The sequence below is a fragment of the Mus caroli genome, unplaced genomic scaffold, assembly GCF_978045245.1.
Source record: "Mus caroli unplaced genomic scaffold, Mus_caroli_1 scaffold_18, whole genome shotgun sequence".
NCBI classification, from domain to species: domain Eukaryota; kingdom Metazoa; phylum Chordata; class Mammalia; order Rodentia; family Muridae; genus Mus; species Mus caroli.
In genome coordinates this window covers 36,323,200-36,340,277 of record NW_028227273.1, presented here as the reverse complement: position 1 = coordinate 36,340,277, position 17,078 = coordinate 36,323,200, and the positions used below count along the sequence as shown (strand labels likewise).

The window sequence follows — 17,078 nt, the reverse complement described above, 5'->3', positions numbered from 1 at the left end:
TAAGCATAAACGCCAGATTCAAATAATCTTTGATTCTGCCCAACTGAATATTTACCCTCTCCTACAAACATATCATAAGTAACAGGATTATTAGCTCTAGCATTGAGTTCAGCAGTATGCTGACGTCTTTCATAAAATTTCATCTTGTATAACAATCTCTTTCCCCCAAACTCGCAGGAACTAACGGTTTCCAGTCTGCACACAGAAGAGCCTCAGTTGGCAGGCCAACTAACATAGCCATACTAAGCACAGGCAGCTTTTAATTCCTTTAGCTGTTTAAAAGGAATGGGGATGTGATATCGTTGAAGATTACACTGCTGATTTTGCTTTTCAAAAACTGGGCATTGTAACGCATAGCCCTGAATGTCTTCTCTTCTATCCACTGCCTGTTTTTAACCTGCCTGCATGGGAGATAAAAAAGCATTAGAACTAAGTCTAAGAGGTTTTCACTCATTTTTTTTTTTTAGCCTTGAGTGCAAGTAAATAACATTCTACAGTCACCTTCTCTTTTGATTTCTTTTCATCCTCCTCCTCATTTGAATCCTTATTATCTAAGCTCCCTTTGCCAAGCATCTTCTCAAATTTTTCAACAAGCCAAGCTAATTATTTTTGTTTCATTTTCTTCTGTCTCTGGGATATCCTTGCCTATATCTTTACAAAAACAATATCTTAAGAGAGTGCCAAAAAGGAGACCAATATTCATTATGACATGTAGCAGCCAGCACGTTCTGGCATGTAGCACCCAGCATGTTCCTCCAAGTCAATTTCAAGCCTTGGCTCATCATTCTTTCCTACCTTGTCTGACATCTCATAAATAGGAGGTAGAGATGAAATAGCTTCTTCTTCCTTCTTGCTATCATTATCCATGTCTTCCAATACCTTACCTAATTTTATACTTTCATATCTAGGACCCAAAGTACCTTTAAATAATGTTCAAAAGCTAAAAATATTTATGGGATTTTTTTTCAGAACCATGTGTTGTATAGTACCCTTTTGTCCTTCACTCCTACCTTCCCTCATGTTAGTAAATTTATATGTTCCTCACGGAAGCAGGGACAAATTTCTTCTTAAGAAAGCAGAAACGGAGTATGCATTTTGGATTTATTTTCACTCCATTAGACTTTAGCATATCTCTAAGAATATGTACAACTTTGTTACTTTACATAAATTGTTTCATTTTCTTATTCCATCTTGTGTAAAATGTTTTCCAAGGCTATAAAAACCCACAATTCTTTCCTATACCTCCTATATTAATAATGTACAATTTTGCTCTCTAATATTCTCGCGACTAATTTTTGTCAAAAAATAAGACAAAGTAACTCTTCAATGTATATTTAGAACTTGACCTTTTCCTCCTTAAGAAAGGTGTGTTGTTCAGAAAGGCATCTGCACCAATCTTCCCATCCAGGATACTCTTGACAGAGCAGGTCAGTGAGGGCACAGTCACCTAACATTATACTTGCTATGTATTTGTGACCTTTTTGTCTTCTTATGAAAATGAAATCCACCATTATAATCTACAAATAGTCCAAGTGACTTGAATATGGTAGTTATATTTTTCCTTTATTATTGGATATTTTCTTTATATACATTTCAAATTTTTTGCCCTTTCCAGGTCTCCCCTTTGCAAACCCCCTATCCTATCCCCCCTCCCCCTGACTGTATGAGGATGTTCCCCCAACCAACCACTTTCTCTTGTCTTCCCACCCTGGCATTCCCCTACACTGGAGCATTGAACACACACACAGACACACACACACACATACACACACATGCATACACACACGTATAATATATATATCACATATACCAACAAAGAAAATAAAACAAAAATTAAAACACAAACAATTATTCAGCAGATTTCTGTGGCATGTACACATATAATAGAGATGTACAAAATATATATGAGACAGAGAAAGAGAGGACAATATAAATTCTGCTGCTCTAGAGAACTCTGACTAATACACCCTTCTCCACATGTACACAAAGTAAATACATGGTCCCAGAGAAATTGTCTCCCTAGTAAATCATCTAAATGAGTCACTTTTCTTACAACACATTTAGAGGTGTAAGGTAAGTAAGCATACTTGGAAGGTAATATCTGTAGAAACTGAATTATATCCTTTATCTCTACACTCTGTCCTTGGTAGCATTCCCTAATCCTTTCTCTATGCACTGAGATTTGTTAAAGTATATATTAAAAAAAATAAAGATGGAGAGTTGTTTGAAGAATAACTTCATAGCAAGAAGAGGAAAAGGAAAGAATGGATAGATGGATGGATAGATGGATAGATGGATGGATGGATGGATGGATGGATGGATGGATGGATGGAGTAAGGGAGGGAGAAAGAGAGGTAGAGAGTGAGGTAGGTAGGAAGGAATGAAGGAAGGGAGGAAGAGCTATAACTGCTCCCAGGCATTATAATAATGTAATGTGGCAAAAATAGTATAGCCTTCCTGATGACAAAACATAACAAAGGAAGTGAACTGGCTACAGCTCACATATACCAACAAAGAAAATAAAACAAAAATTAAAACACAAACAATTATTCAGCAGATTTCTGTGGCATGTACACATATAATAGAGATGTACAAAATATATGAAATCAATTTGTATGACATTTTAAAAGTTGCAGATTACATGATTATATTTCAATTTAAGAAAATATTTGTATATAATGAAATGTGATAGAATATGCTCTTTTATTTGTAAAATTTATTTTTCTTCTTTTATTTTTCTATACATTTGTGCAATTTGCAGCACAGTTGTGATATCTAATCTTCTAGTTGACTAGTCAAGATTTAGAATTGTTTCTATACACATGAATGCATCTAATAAAACATTACAGAGAAGATTGACTAAACAAGGGGAGGGGCTCTCTGTCCTGAATGATTGTGGTAGCATCCCATTGTCTGAGAACAAGACTAGTTATCAAGCCAATTGCTGGGGTCTTTTCTTCTACCCATACAGAAAAGGGTACATAGAGGATGCACCTCAAGTGCTCACCTTCAGCAGCTTTTGTCCTGTAGCCATTCTTAGCTACTTTGTGGATTCTTCTTTATTCCACCATTTTGCACCTCTTTTCTTCTACTCTTTAAACCCCCCTAACACTAGATAAGAGAGAAAAAAAAGGAAACAGAGGAAAGGAAAGAGATCACTGAATAAGGTCAGGGATATAAAAGGAGGCCACATTATTGTTAGACTATTTCCTGCTCTTCAGGAATGTCAAAATTCCTCCATCAAGTTTGAACTTAGCCATAAGGATATCTAATTTATTCTTCTCATTGTTTATTCTTTGTACAAAACTACTTCCCAAACTGCAACCAACAACAAGCAATAACTAACAACAAGCCTCCAACTAGGGCTCTAGCATTTATATACCTTCTGAAAAATTCTCATAATTCCAAAAGTCACACAATCTCAGAAACTTTCTGCAGCTGACAAAATCATGCTTCTACTAGAGTACTAGAAAAACATAGTAAGCTGTCCTGAAGAAACCCTATATCCTGATACCTGGTATTAAAATACAAACATATTCATATAATATTTCCCTGTTTTTAAAAGAAAGTAAATTCCAAAATTTTCACTACAGTTTCCCCTATGGTGTTTGGCTGTAGGAGGTAGAAGGCACAATAAACGACTGGGAACAGTAACAAATGCTTTCTAGTGTTAGGGAACTTTTGGAGGACAGTGCTAAGCATTACTGTTCTGGTGTAGGTGTAGGATGTTTGAAATCCTCACTCAGTATTTGAAAGTGGTGCTACAGGGTTTATGCAGGTGTAAGCATCAAGATTCGTCAACCCCTATCAGATTTCACACAATTATGGGACGTCAGGATACTTCTGTCCCTAACACCACCTGGTGTGTACAGACATGGTTTGGGCTAAGAGTCACAGTTTCTTAAAACTTAACAGTGTTTTTGTTATAGCTTTTGGACAGTGCCTGAGTCCCTATGCCAAATCATCATAATTCTGTGGAACTTTTTATATAGCCAGGAACTGTAATTTATCTTTTCTAATTCTTTAAGAATTTTATCCTCCTGAAATCTTAGTAATATGCACTCCTCTCATGGCTCTATTATTTCCACCCCTTTTCTAATTGTCATAGGTATTCTTGAAGTGCTCTGCAGATGAGTCTCCACATGTTCAGTGGCAAGCTGCCTTGCTACTTATTTGGCTCAGCCAAATTCCTTGACTACTGTTCAACTGAACTAATACTGTTCTGTCATCAATATGGCTTTGAATTTCTGCTGCTTCTTTATGTTAAAAGCATGAAATACCAAATACAAGCAAGAATAGACTATCCTCTCATGAACAGCCTTTGCTGGGTACTTTATGGAAGTCTCAGCAAATAAGTCCATTGGCTACTCTTGCAACGTTCTTGGTTTAATTGTCAGAATCTACATAGCACCTCATAGGTGTCTGAACCTCCAATTTGAATCCAGTATATTCAACACCTTCACATAGGCATACATGCAGGCAAATACCAATGCATATAAAATAAAAACAAATAAATATTTTTTAAAAAGTAAACAAAAGCCTTAATCTGATCTAAAGGTTCAATATCAGGAGCCCAGCAGAGTCTCCAAACTGCCTCACCCAGTGACCACAAGAAGAATGTTTACATACTATGTGAAGAGGTGTTTGCATCAATCTCAGGTATATGTTCCAAACAAGTCATAGCCATTGTGGCTTATGGTTTGGACCAATTATGCTGAATAGCAGCATTCCTGGTAATATGTCCTCAAGTTCATATGGTCAAATGGGAGCAGGATCGCTGGTAATTCACCAAGGCTTAGGACAGGAAAAAAAAAAAACAAAAAACAATATATGAGCTATATCTAACATCTCTCACTGAGCCTATATCTTTGTGAGCCATTTTAGTGTGATCATTGTATGATTTTGGGGGGACATTCCTGAAGTATTCAAGATGACCTGTATAATGTAATGTAGTCATATGTTTGACAACCCTTTTGGTGAGGTAGCAGTAACAGCAAGACCAATTCAAACAGCTGCTAATTAGGGATCCAAATAGTCTACATCCTCAACATATTTCTTCTTCTTCTTCTTCTTCTTCTTCTTCTTCTTCTTCTTCTTCTTCTTCTTCTTCTTCTTCTTCTTCTTCTTCTTCTTCTTCTTCTTCTTCTTCAAGAAAGTTAACCTTGGAGCAAGTTCTTACAAGGCAGATTTATAAAACCTTATTCTTAAAATGAAAGCTGATACTAGTGATGCTTAATTTAGACCTTTCCATTATCCTATGGAATGTGTCTATTATCTCTGTTAAAGTGAAAAAGTGAACAGAAAGGACACTGTGCAGAGAATGTGCACTCTCAGCATCTCAGTCATCTATGAACTGAACACTTTTCCTGGGATACATATCTCCTGATCCCCCATTGTAGTAATGGCTTCTCGAAACACATGTAGCCTTGCTGAATTTTCTGAAACTATGGGAAAAGATGCTAACTTTACCTTTGGACTTTTAATGCAATAAGTGACTTTGCTAATTCCTGAATCCTCAATATCCCTACTTGCTTCCAGTATTTCTATTTGCTTCTACTGAAAATCTGAATTGGACAGCTCTCATTACTTCCCATTATGTTTCAAATAAAGTATAAGCCTGTGGCTTATTTGCCTAATCTATGCATGTATATACAGTCATCAATTATGAGATAGGATAGAAAGCTCATTATGAAAAGGGTCACTTGGGAAGTAGTGTTTGCCATCCATTAGGATATTTTTCTGACCTTAACTGCAAAGCCCCCTAGTGGGGTTAATGCAATACCAGCAGGAAGACCCTACATTAGGAGACAAGAAACTGGTCGTGTGACATGTAAGTTCCTGAAAACAGGGACCACACACATTCTGGGCCCTGCTGTGTCTGTGACCAGCTCAGAGAATATACACAGGAAATATGCTTGCCATCCCTATTAGCTAGTATATGTAGTATATTAGGCACTTAAATATTTGTTGAGTGTGGTTTATAAGAGGGGCCCCATATGCAGAGCCTTGCTGGCAGTGAGCTGTGATTGCCCTGGATCTGTTCCTCTGAATGTAGAGGTAGCCAACCATACTGTATGGCCAAGCCTGACAACACCAGTAGGACTTGATGTTGTAGGAGCTCAATTTAACAATATAAACAATGTAGTGAACATGAGATGCATTTGACATGGCCAGTATCAGAAAAGCCATTTTGTATTTTGAGGGTTTGGGCAGTCATGGTAGCTACCAGATCCTTACATCCAGCAAACAGATATCACCATCAACTGATAAGTGTATCAATACTGCTAAGGTCTTTAAATCTGTGATTGTACTCCAGACTGTGCACACCATTTACAGCAACCTTGGATTCTTGGACATCCCAGTAAATTGTCATCTCAAAGTACATCCCAGAACTAAATGGGAAACAGGTAATATTTCTCTCCTCTTCTCCCCAGGCATCCTGAAGAAAGGAATTTCTTATAAATGCTTTCACAGTCAGGCATGGATTCAAGTATAGCGTGATATCCCTTGATTTTCCTTCCACTAGGTCAACGTTAAAGTTTCTGGCATTGGTATTCACTTCTCCTTTTATGACAAGGTTTATCCAGGGCCCATGGAGGCATTCAACCTTGCTTCAAATGGCAGGCTCAACTGGAGCTTGACAGACTATTGTGTATTTTCTCTGTTTATCTGTGTCAGTTCCAGAGTAGATGTTTCCATATGCTGTAAATCTGAGCTGAATCTGAACTCAATGGAGTGAATGTTCACTTTGCCATAGATGACTAGTGTGTCTATCTTCTCTGGGTTAATCCTGTGGGTGTACAGCAGAATATGCTTTCAAAGCCACCTGGAATTTGTTCTTTAGTGCCATAATCACAATCTCAAAAGACTTTTCTTTTCTGAAGGGCATGTCCAAGGTGATCTCCTCCCAGCCCCATTTCTCATTTGTCAGTGTGTTACAAACAATGCAGTTGGACCTTTTGAAGCAAGGGAAAAAGTGGAAGACCACATCTGCTCTTGGCTTAAGGCTGTTGCCCTGCTGAAAGTCTACCTGGAATCTTTCTGAATCTTTAGGACCATGCCCATGGATTATAGAGAGCCAGGTTTCAACTGCTCAGTAATGGTGCCAACATAGGGGATTATCAGGTTATAAATGACATTTTGTAGGTTGCTTAAGGACAACATTTTTCTTTTTTCAACTTACTGATATTGTTGTTTGGAGTCTCTCTTCCATATATAGGCTTTACCCAATCTTCATTTAAGGATTACTCAAAGTAAAAACTTTCCCCAGCCCATTGGTAGTAAACGCTGTCATAATTAAATCTCTTAATCTGTGAAGGAGGAAGGCAACATATGAACCCTCCTTTGGCTCTTAAATCCCAAATATTTGCCTTATAAAAGAATTTATCCCTTAAAAAGTCAAATGAAATTGGTGTACTAGAAATTTTCAGTTCAGAAGAGTCTACCATTGATTATTCTTGAACAGACAAAACTGCAGCCCCAGTTACCCTGTTAAACTCTCAGTATTATGTGATTACCAGCAGATGACCTGAGTGACTCTGACAAGAACATAAGAAAGGAGCCAGTCAGAGAGTTTTAAAGAGAGTACCCCACCCCCAAATGAGCAATCTTGCCTCTTATCCTTGGCCAGAAATTGGTAGTGTCATCCATCATCATGTTTGTTTGTTTGCTTGCATGGTTTTGTTTGTTTGTTTCAGTTTCTTTCTTTTCAGAAGCCAGAAATGGTTAGGGACAACTGATTCATACTTCATTTGCTTTTTACTATCCTTTTCTATAAAAGGTCAAGTGAGCGTTACTTCCAGGAATTACTATGTGAGGATGTGACCAAATCCCTAGTCAGACACCTGGGAAAAAGAGGTATAAAAAAACCCTTGTAAGTGGAGCAGCTAAAACTGAATTATAGAGTCCACTCCCCATGTCCAAGTTTCATAGAGCCCTATTAGCCCCTTTGCAGAGATCCTCAATAGATCCCTTTCCTGGAATCCACTCCTGATATATGGTTCAGCTTTTTTCCATTCAGCTTTGCTTTGGACATGGTTAAACTTGGCAAAATCTGAAACTATAACATAATTCAGGCAATGTAACTTTGGGGAGATCATTGTTTGCATTTTTGCTTTAAAAAGGCAAAGCCAAAGAGTTTCTAAGACAGGGTCTTTATTCTGCTCACCTCTGAGTCAGGCCAAAGGGCAATGAATTTACTTACTTAAATCAATATGCATTGATTTATAGTTGATGTTTTTGTCTATATAAATAATGCCCTCCTATGAAAGAAACTTTTTTTTCAAGACAGGGTTTCTCAGTGTAGTCCTGGCTGTCCTGGAACTCACTCTGTAGACCAGGCTGGCCTCTAACTCAGAAATCCGCCTGCCTCTGCCTCCCAAGTGCTGGGATTAAAGGCCTATGCCACCACGTCTGGCTCAGAGAGAAACTTTTATTTCTTGCTTTAATTTACTGGTTTGTTTTGTTTTGTTTTGTTTTGTTTTCCAGAAAGTTATTAGAGCATTTCAGCAAAAAAAAAAAAAAAAAATGCTGATTTATCTGTCAGTGGAATCCTGCTTATATAAAAACCCCATGGCTTCTTCTCTCTGGCTAGTTAGTCACCTTTCCGATTTATTATGCAAAGATGCAAACACCTTAGCAAATCAACCCTAAGGATTATCAGAAGCATTACACAGGTCTGTAGAAGCTCCATTATTCTAACCCTTTCTAATTCTCCCACTACAAACAGCACCACTTACTGAGTCTGACATAAAGATGCTTCCAGCTAGTTCTTAGTAAGGCATGCATTTGCAACTACGCATCCTTTTTTTGTAAAGTTGTTTTCACAGTTACTTAAACATAAATTTACTGAACCTATTTTAACCTGGCTGTTGTTAGTCAGTGGGCACACTTGTGACTACATTAATACTGTCTATGTGTTTGCTTATATGTGCATATCACTTTTTATTGGATATTTTCTTTATATATATATTTCAAATGTTATCCTCTTTCCTAGTTTCCCCTCTGAAAATCCTCACTCTTAATTATATTTATTAGTTGCTTTTCTCATCGATGTGGCAAACTGCCCTCATAAACAAGTTAAGTAGGGAAAATATGGTTTTGTGTTACAATTCAAGAATTCTATCTGTTATGGCACATATCACATATCACATAGATGGCAGGTATAGCATAAAGCCAGGATGTTGCAGGAACTAGTAACATGACATCTGCAGTCAGGAAACATGAGGAAATGAATGCTGGTGTTCAACTCCACTCATGGTTTCATTCAGTTTAGCACTGAAGCCCATAGAATCATGTTGCCCAAAATTAAGGTCTTCTTTCTTCCTCCATTAACCTAATCTAGAAACTAGTGTTCAGCAGATATGCCCAGAAAATTGTCTCTTAGTAATTCTAGGTCTTATCAAATTCCCAATATTAATGTTCACCATAGATACTGGCATTTATTTGATATTGCTCTAGGTGTATTGTATCCATATAAACATTTATCTTAGACCACATTGGCTTATATGGTGTGTATATTTGATAGGTGTATTATGTGCATTTTATGCATGCCAAAAATTATATAATAATCTTCCTAAAGACTCCCTTATTTGAGAAAATTCATATCATTTGGAAATAATGAGCACATCTCTTAATATAGTGTAATCATTTATTCCAAGGACTTGGAAAATTCGGTGGTCTTCACCAATAAACTAGACCTCAATGGTTTGAAGTAGCATGCAGCAGGGTAAAATGTGCACAAATGCATGTGCATAAAGATATACCACTTCAGTTCCCAAAACAACTTTCTAGGTATCTTCCATCTTCTATAATGCTGTCCTTTGTCCTCCCTCGCATTTGCTTATTTGTCTTTTCTTTAGCCTCTTTGAGAACATGAACCATTAACTATTTAGAATTAAAGGCACAGGGGATGTTCATCATGGTCCTACTGATTTGATCCAGTCACTTCGTTATGGTAAAAGTAGAAAATGAAATAGCCTATGTAGTGTCTGGTGTTGTCTATTACCCAAAAGAACCTGTTTGCAGTGTCTGATACATGGGCTAAAGGAAGTCTGACTCCAGCTGGTTGTGATTGGTAATAAAGAACTGCCATATAGTCAATGGCTGGTCAGAGGGAGACAGGACAGGACTTTGAGATTTACATGGGCTAGGAACTGAAGAAAGGAGACAGAGATTCACTATGATTCTGAATGAAATGGATCAGGTTTAAAGCTGTAGAAGGGAAATCACCCAAAATGCAGGTAAGAAGGAATATGGTCCCTAAAAGGGCTGTCCAAAAGCTTCTAATGTTGCCAGGTTCCTACTACACTTAGCAGAGAAGACTGGGGGTATAATTGTAACAAATAAAAACTTCAAAGAGTATATGACTGAATCAGTAGCCTAGAGAAGAATTATTACAAAAAGACTACTACAGTACATGTTCATGGGGGACCTATTTATGGTTCTTGATGAAACCTCTGGCCTAGAAGAATTTCTTCAAAATGAGGTCCTTCCTAGAGACACGCAGCTTCCTCAAATCAATGACCTGCCAAGTGTGGGGACATTTGATCTGACTTCTGGAGCTACAGCACCCCCAGACTCCTGCTGAGATCCAGAGAGCCTTGGCTTTCTCATCAGCTCCACTTCACGCCTCTGGCTGCCCTTCCCAGTGGGCAGCAGGAGCTTCCTATGCCAGATTGGAGATCTTCTGCAGAGAGAAGTGAGCTAAGGGAGGTTACTGCTAAAGATCTTTCCCGACTCTGAATGAAAACGGAACATCGATCGGCCAGATTCTGGTAGCTCACCCATTTATGAAAGACCTGAATGCCATCTCTGGCCTGGTATTGGACTGAATTTACATGATGCAGTTGCCATTTGTGGTAAGTACCATAATGTGAGGGACTCTTTTCAGAGTTAACACTTCTGTGTTATGTAGAAAAACAGGGGTGAGTTGTTTTGCATGTATTAAAAGGAGATGCTTAATAAACAGAAAGTGGGTAATGAAACCTTTCAGAAATAGAGTAAATAATGCTTTAATAACTCTAAGTTTTTGACACCAATGAGACATGAACAAGTGAAAGTGTATAAATTGAAGATGTTTTCATGTCAGAATGGGAGCCAGGGAGTGTTTTGTGTTGGGAAATAACTTTTGTCTATATTCCCACAGGTGATGAAAAACTATGTGTTCTATCAAAATTGATAAAGATCTGATCCAAGAAATAGAAACATCCATATGAAAGACACTACTGTAGAAAAGAAGAGACATACAAAGACAGTAACACTGGAGGCTTATCCCCACTGCATGGGGACAGTGCAACAAACCAGCTGAAGAAGGGAAGACCATTCACCAGATATCAGACTGAAAAACCTTGAGGTTGAAATGGACATCTGCTGGAATACACATGATCAGGTGTGCAATTATTATGAATCATCACATCGATGGATCTGCATAAGGACATTTGGATTGTTAAGATTATGAGATAAGGGGGTGGAGAGATGGTTCAGCGGTTAAGAACATCAACTGCCCTTCCAGAGGTCCTGAGTTCAATTCCCAGCAACCACATGGCGGCTCATAACCATCTGTAATAGGATCTGATGCCCTGCTAGTGTGTCTGAAGATAGCAACAGTGTACTCACATACAATAAATAAACCTTTAAAAAAGATTATGGGATAAGGATCATGGCATAAATGGGTCTTCATGAGGACATTTAAATAGTTAAGAATGTGTGATTGACTGTTGTTTTTGTTTTAATAGTTAAACTGTGTATAATTTTTGGCTTAAATAGAAAGGGGGAAGGGGTAGAAGAGTTTTATTCTAGCAACATGGCTGCTTTGAACAGATGGAAGGGCCTTCTAGTTCTCTGTAATCCAGGTGGAATACAGACCACCCCTTAGTACACACTTTCAATCTCTCTGCAGTGAGTGTAGTGCAGTGGAGTTGAGTTTGTTCATGATTTCAAGCAGAGGGAGTTGAAGCAAGAGAATAAGAAGGAGGCAGATGATTAGATCAAATTTCCACAGTTAATTTGAGCCTCAGCAGAGCAGTTCAGTGAGAAGCCTAAATCAGTCAGCTTGGAGAAGAATTGGAGGCATAATAGCTGACTTGAATCAGCCAGCCTCAGTTCTGAAAGGATTAGAAATGGTGAGTTTATTCAGCAGTTTCTGAGATGCAAATTATATATGAGCAATAATGCATATATTTATATCTATTTATGTCAGCATTCCTTATTCCACTTGGGTCTCCTATGGAAAAGAAAGCCATCCACACATTTGGTGTCAGTGAATCTTTTCCCTGGATGTCTCCACTTCACGATTTGTGTTGTCTCAGTCTTCTTGGTGATTGGTTACTGATGTCTTAACTTAATAGCATTAATTTTATCAACACATTGCTCACACTGAGTAATGTCCAGACACCTGTATAGAAAATGAAACCAGATTTGGTGCTTAAACATCACAACTCACTTTACAGATAACTGATTTATATCACTGTAAAGCTGCTGATAGACTATCTTAAAAAGATAATTAAAAACAATACCAGATTTGGTGCTTAAACATCACAACTCACTTTACAGATAACTGATTTATATCACTGTAAAGCTGCTGATAGACTATCTTAAAAAGATAATTAAAAACAATTTAGACAATTAAAAACAAAGACAATTTAAAGTCTTTATATTTGTTTAATGTATGTAATGTTTGTATATGTCCATTCGTCTTCACGTGCCATGGTACCTGTGAAGGTCAAGGGACAATTTAAAGGGATTACATCTCTTTTTCTGCTATGTAGGTTCTGGGGATTGACTTCAGGTTTTAGGTTTACACCAGTTGTGTTTAATCACTGAGCTCTCTCTCTGGTCCTCTAAGTAAATATTTTAATTGTCTCCTTTCCCCAAAATTTCCAACAATTCCATTTACTGTGTCATTAAGATTAAAAAAAAAAGAAAAGAAAAACTTGATGGTTATTCATTCCCTACCAATAAGAAATCTTGAACTTAAATTTTTGTTTTGTTTTGAAAACCAAAATTACTTAGTGGTATGTTAAGGAGGGCTTCCAGGTGCTTAATAACTCCACTCCAATGAATAGTTAGGAATTCAGTGAATTCTTACTGGATGTCAATATACATTATTCCATTCTCCTCAGTTTATCTTTCATAGGGCATCAATCATAATTATCAATTTTCAGGCTAATCACTGAGAACAGTTTCAAATTATGAGGAATAACATGAAGAAGAAAATATGTGAATCAAACATAGTCCTCACACTGGGGCCACTCCCCACTTCCACACAAGGGCCTTATATATCCAAATGGCAGCTGACTTATACTCTACAATCTGTAATAATCTTCCTTGTTCAGAGATAGTCACCTGAGGCAAATGGAACATGATTAAAATCAAGGGTTTTTTTCCTGAACTCATAATCAAACAGTAATTATAGTAATTATAAAAGAAACCTGCATTGAATGTGAACACTTCCCAACATAGAACATTTTCTTATGCAGATTTGAACAGAATTGTTCTGTCACTATGAAAGTTGAAATGCTTTGGTTTTTCTCCCTCCCACCTCTCTCTCTCTCTCTCTCTCTCTCTCTCTCTCTCTCTCTCTCTCTCTCTCATAGGACATGGCTTGAGGCTTGTATCTGTTACCTTAGATGAGTGACATCAATTTCAATTTGCAATTTGATTGGCTGCTGACCAGAGGCTATCAGGTCCTGAAGTAAGGGACCCTCCCTGCACCCATTTCATCTGTAGCCCAAACTGACCCTCACCAAGTTGAGTGATAACCTCTCAGGCTACTTGACATTTGTTTAAGACAGAATGAAATACTAATCAAATTTTCTTACATTTAAAGCAATTTTATGTAAAACCATCTCTTACATATCCAGAATTATTCATTTTTGTCCTGAAAATGTGAACATCCAACACTCAAACAGAGTTAGATTCATGAAAGCCAACATTTAGAGTTTTTAAGCAGTTTAGTTTGATTGTGGGTCATTTGGTGTCACTATTTTGAATTTTCTTCCTTCTTCCCTCTCTCCTTTGTTCTATCTTTTCGTCCTCTCCTTCATTCTAGAAGAAGAGCATCTGATAGGGAGACTTTCTGTCTTAAGGTATGTATTAGTCAGTGTTCAATCACTGTAATGGAATACCCAAGGCAGTTGACTTATAAAAAGAAAGGTTCACAGTTTCTATCCAAGATAGAATGGGCATACTCTTTTTTGGTTTTTGCCAAAGAAGCATATCCTAACGAGGGGTGTATGGTAGAGGAAAGTCCTTATGGTGTGGGTAGAAAACTGAATGAAGGAGGTGATATGGCTCCACAGTCCCCGTTAAACTCCCTTATGAACCAAGGGCCTTTTACTAGACACTGACTCTGTTTCAGACTCTGTTTCTGACTGTTTCTGTCTCTATCTCTGTCTGTTTTTCTGTCTCTGACTCTCTCTCTCTCTCTCTCTCTCTCTCTCTTTCCTATTTTATGTGTATGGGTGTTTTTCCTCCAAGTATATTCGACACCCAAGGGAGCCAAAAGAAGGTATTAGATCCACTGGGACTGACTCCATTTCGGTGGGCTGTGAATCACCATATGGGGACTGGGGACCTGGGTCCTGTGAGAAAACAATCAATGCTTTCAACTGCAAAGTCATCTTTATAGTCTCTAGCCACTCTCTCTTAAAGTGTCTGCTATCTTCTGACAGTGCCAAGAACTGGTGATTGGGACTATAGCACAGGTCATTGGGAAACACTCATCAGAGCCACAGTTTTGGTGTTTTTTGGGTTTTCCTTTTCTCTTAGTTCTATATTAAACTTGCTAATAGGTGTGTGAGGGTTAATGCTGGGTAGATGCTTGACTGGATCTGTTATCAACTAAAGAGATATGAGACACACCCATGAAGAACTTTCTTGATTAGGTTTTCTGAAGTAGGAACATTCTGTTAAGACAGCAGCCTCCTGAACTGAGATGCTATCAGGTTCTTGGCATCTCTGTGCAGATACATCACAGAATAGCACTCCTGTGTGGTGTAAGCCAATATAACACAAAGTCCCTTTATTTACTTAGCCGTCTTGCTGCTCTAAAATGTCAGAAATGAAATTTCTGAAGACTCCCCTGATCTCCACTTTCTTTCTTTCCTACATCCTCTTCTTCCTTCCCTTCCTCATTCTTTCTTTCCTTCCTCTCCATTCCCACATTATGAATTTTTCCTAGAGGAGACTGAAAGTTTTTCCAGTTGAAGTCCCGTCCCGTTGCCTTAGCTCCACTATTGTGACTTCTATAAAATGGCCAAAAGAGGGCAGCAGATACAAACAATTTGGCATAATTTGGGTGACCTTTCAGGAAATCTCCAAACCCCTGTTCTACCCTGCCTCCTGACCTGTTTGTTCCAAAACTTTGCAGCGCTTACTCCTCTGTAGAACATTGTTGGTATCAGGATCTCTGAAACTCATGATATCACACAGACGGGACCCGAACACCTGTTTCCAAGGCAAGAGCCACCATATTCCCAGAATCCACTTGGCTCACCTCCCACCTTGACCTGTGATTATGTTATCACCCATATATAAAGAAAGTCCCTCTTCTTTCCCTCCCTCCCCCTTTTCTTTCTACTGCCACCTTGCCTCTCTCTCTCCCAATAAACCTCACGTAGAACCATTTGACCTGGTCCTTTTGAAGCCATGTGACATTCAAGTTCATAACATTGGTGCAGAAACCCAGGAATCATTTTGCCCGGGAGCTGTGGAGCCCACTTGGCCGTCACTGCCTAATGAGATGGTGAAGCTGCCTCTTCTGCCAGAGAACCAACACCACATGGATGGCCACCATTGCCATCACAGCCTGCAGCTACTGGTATACCATGTGGACTCCATCCACTGGCACGTGCTTTTATCCACCATGTGGATTTCCACCGCTGCTACAGGCCATCGCTGCCACTGCCACCACCACCACTGCTGTGAGACTCACAGACTTCTACCAAGTGAGCTGTGCTGCCCTGGTCCACCCTGTGGGGCTAGCTTTTGCTGGGCCCACCACCAAACACTCAGTTCCATGTTTCCATTTACCAATTCGCTAGAATTATCACACAGACACCAGCATATTGATTGGTAAGGTCAGTTATCAGTAGGGCCCCTAATTTCCCAAATAGGGCCTGGCCAGCTTTTTCTGGGGGCTAAGTGGTTGGCATTTTACATCCACACCTCCCAGTTGAAATACGAGCTATGGCATCCACTCTCGGGTAACCATATCCCTTGAAAGCAGCTCTTGTTCCCTTCCCTCTGCAAGCTCTTGCAGCCTCTGGGCCCAGGGTAGACCCCATTTTAGTAGGTCTGGGACTTAACTGTGTAGCCTTTAGGGGGCCCTAGTGAAGACTTGGGCCTCTAGCCTGGCTGATTTCCTTTTGGTTATTGAATTGTTCTCTGGACGCTGGTACAAATGATCCAATAACTTCCCCCACCCCCATGGATGCTGTGAGGTCTTCAAACGTACCACCAGGTACCCCACTGGGATGCCTCCTGGAAAATCTCAAACCCTTGAAACTAATGCCTGAGTTGAAGGCATCAAAATTAATATACCTCTGCAATAAGGTCTGGATTCAGTACCACCTAGATAGTTCCTAGTGACCACTTAATGGTATCCAAGATCCAATTATTTTAAGGGATGTTAATACAAACTGCCAGTGAACTGGTAAATGGAAAGAGGTCCCCTATGTCCAAACATTCATCTATCTTTACTCCAGTCCCTCCATGTGCTCCTCTTGTTCCCTAACCCAACTTCTCTTAGCCATGAAACCTAGTGATGAAACGTATATTCACCCCTCCTATCACATGCTCTATGGCCACAGCCAAACACCCAAGTCCTCTCCCAGGGACACCTGACACAGCGTCAGTCCTTCCTCTAAGAGAAGTTGCTGGGGTAGATGGCCTCGTCAGAGTACATCTTCCTTTCTCGCTGAGTGAACTTTCTCAAATAGAGAGCAAACTCGTTTCCCATTACTCTAACTCCTCCTCCATGTTTATTAAAGAGTTTCAGTAAATTACTAAATCTTACAGCTTGACTTTCCATGATGTGCATATAATACTTACAAATAACTTACCTCCTGAGGAACACA

At 38.9% G+C, this 17,078-nt stretch overlaps 1 pseudogene; it reads right to left on the bottom strand.

Annotated features, from left to right (window-relative positions):
* Positions 1-6,222: 6,222 nt before the first annotated feature.
* Positions 6,223-7,164, bottom strand: LOC110284334 (galectin-8 pseudogene; annotated as a pseudogene).
* Positions 7,165-17,078: the final 9,914 nt, after the last annotated feature.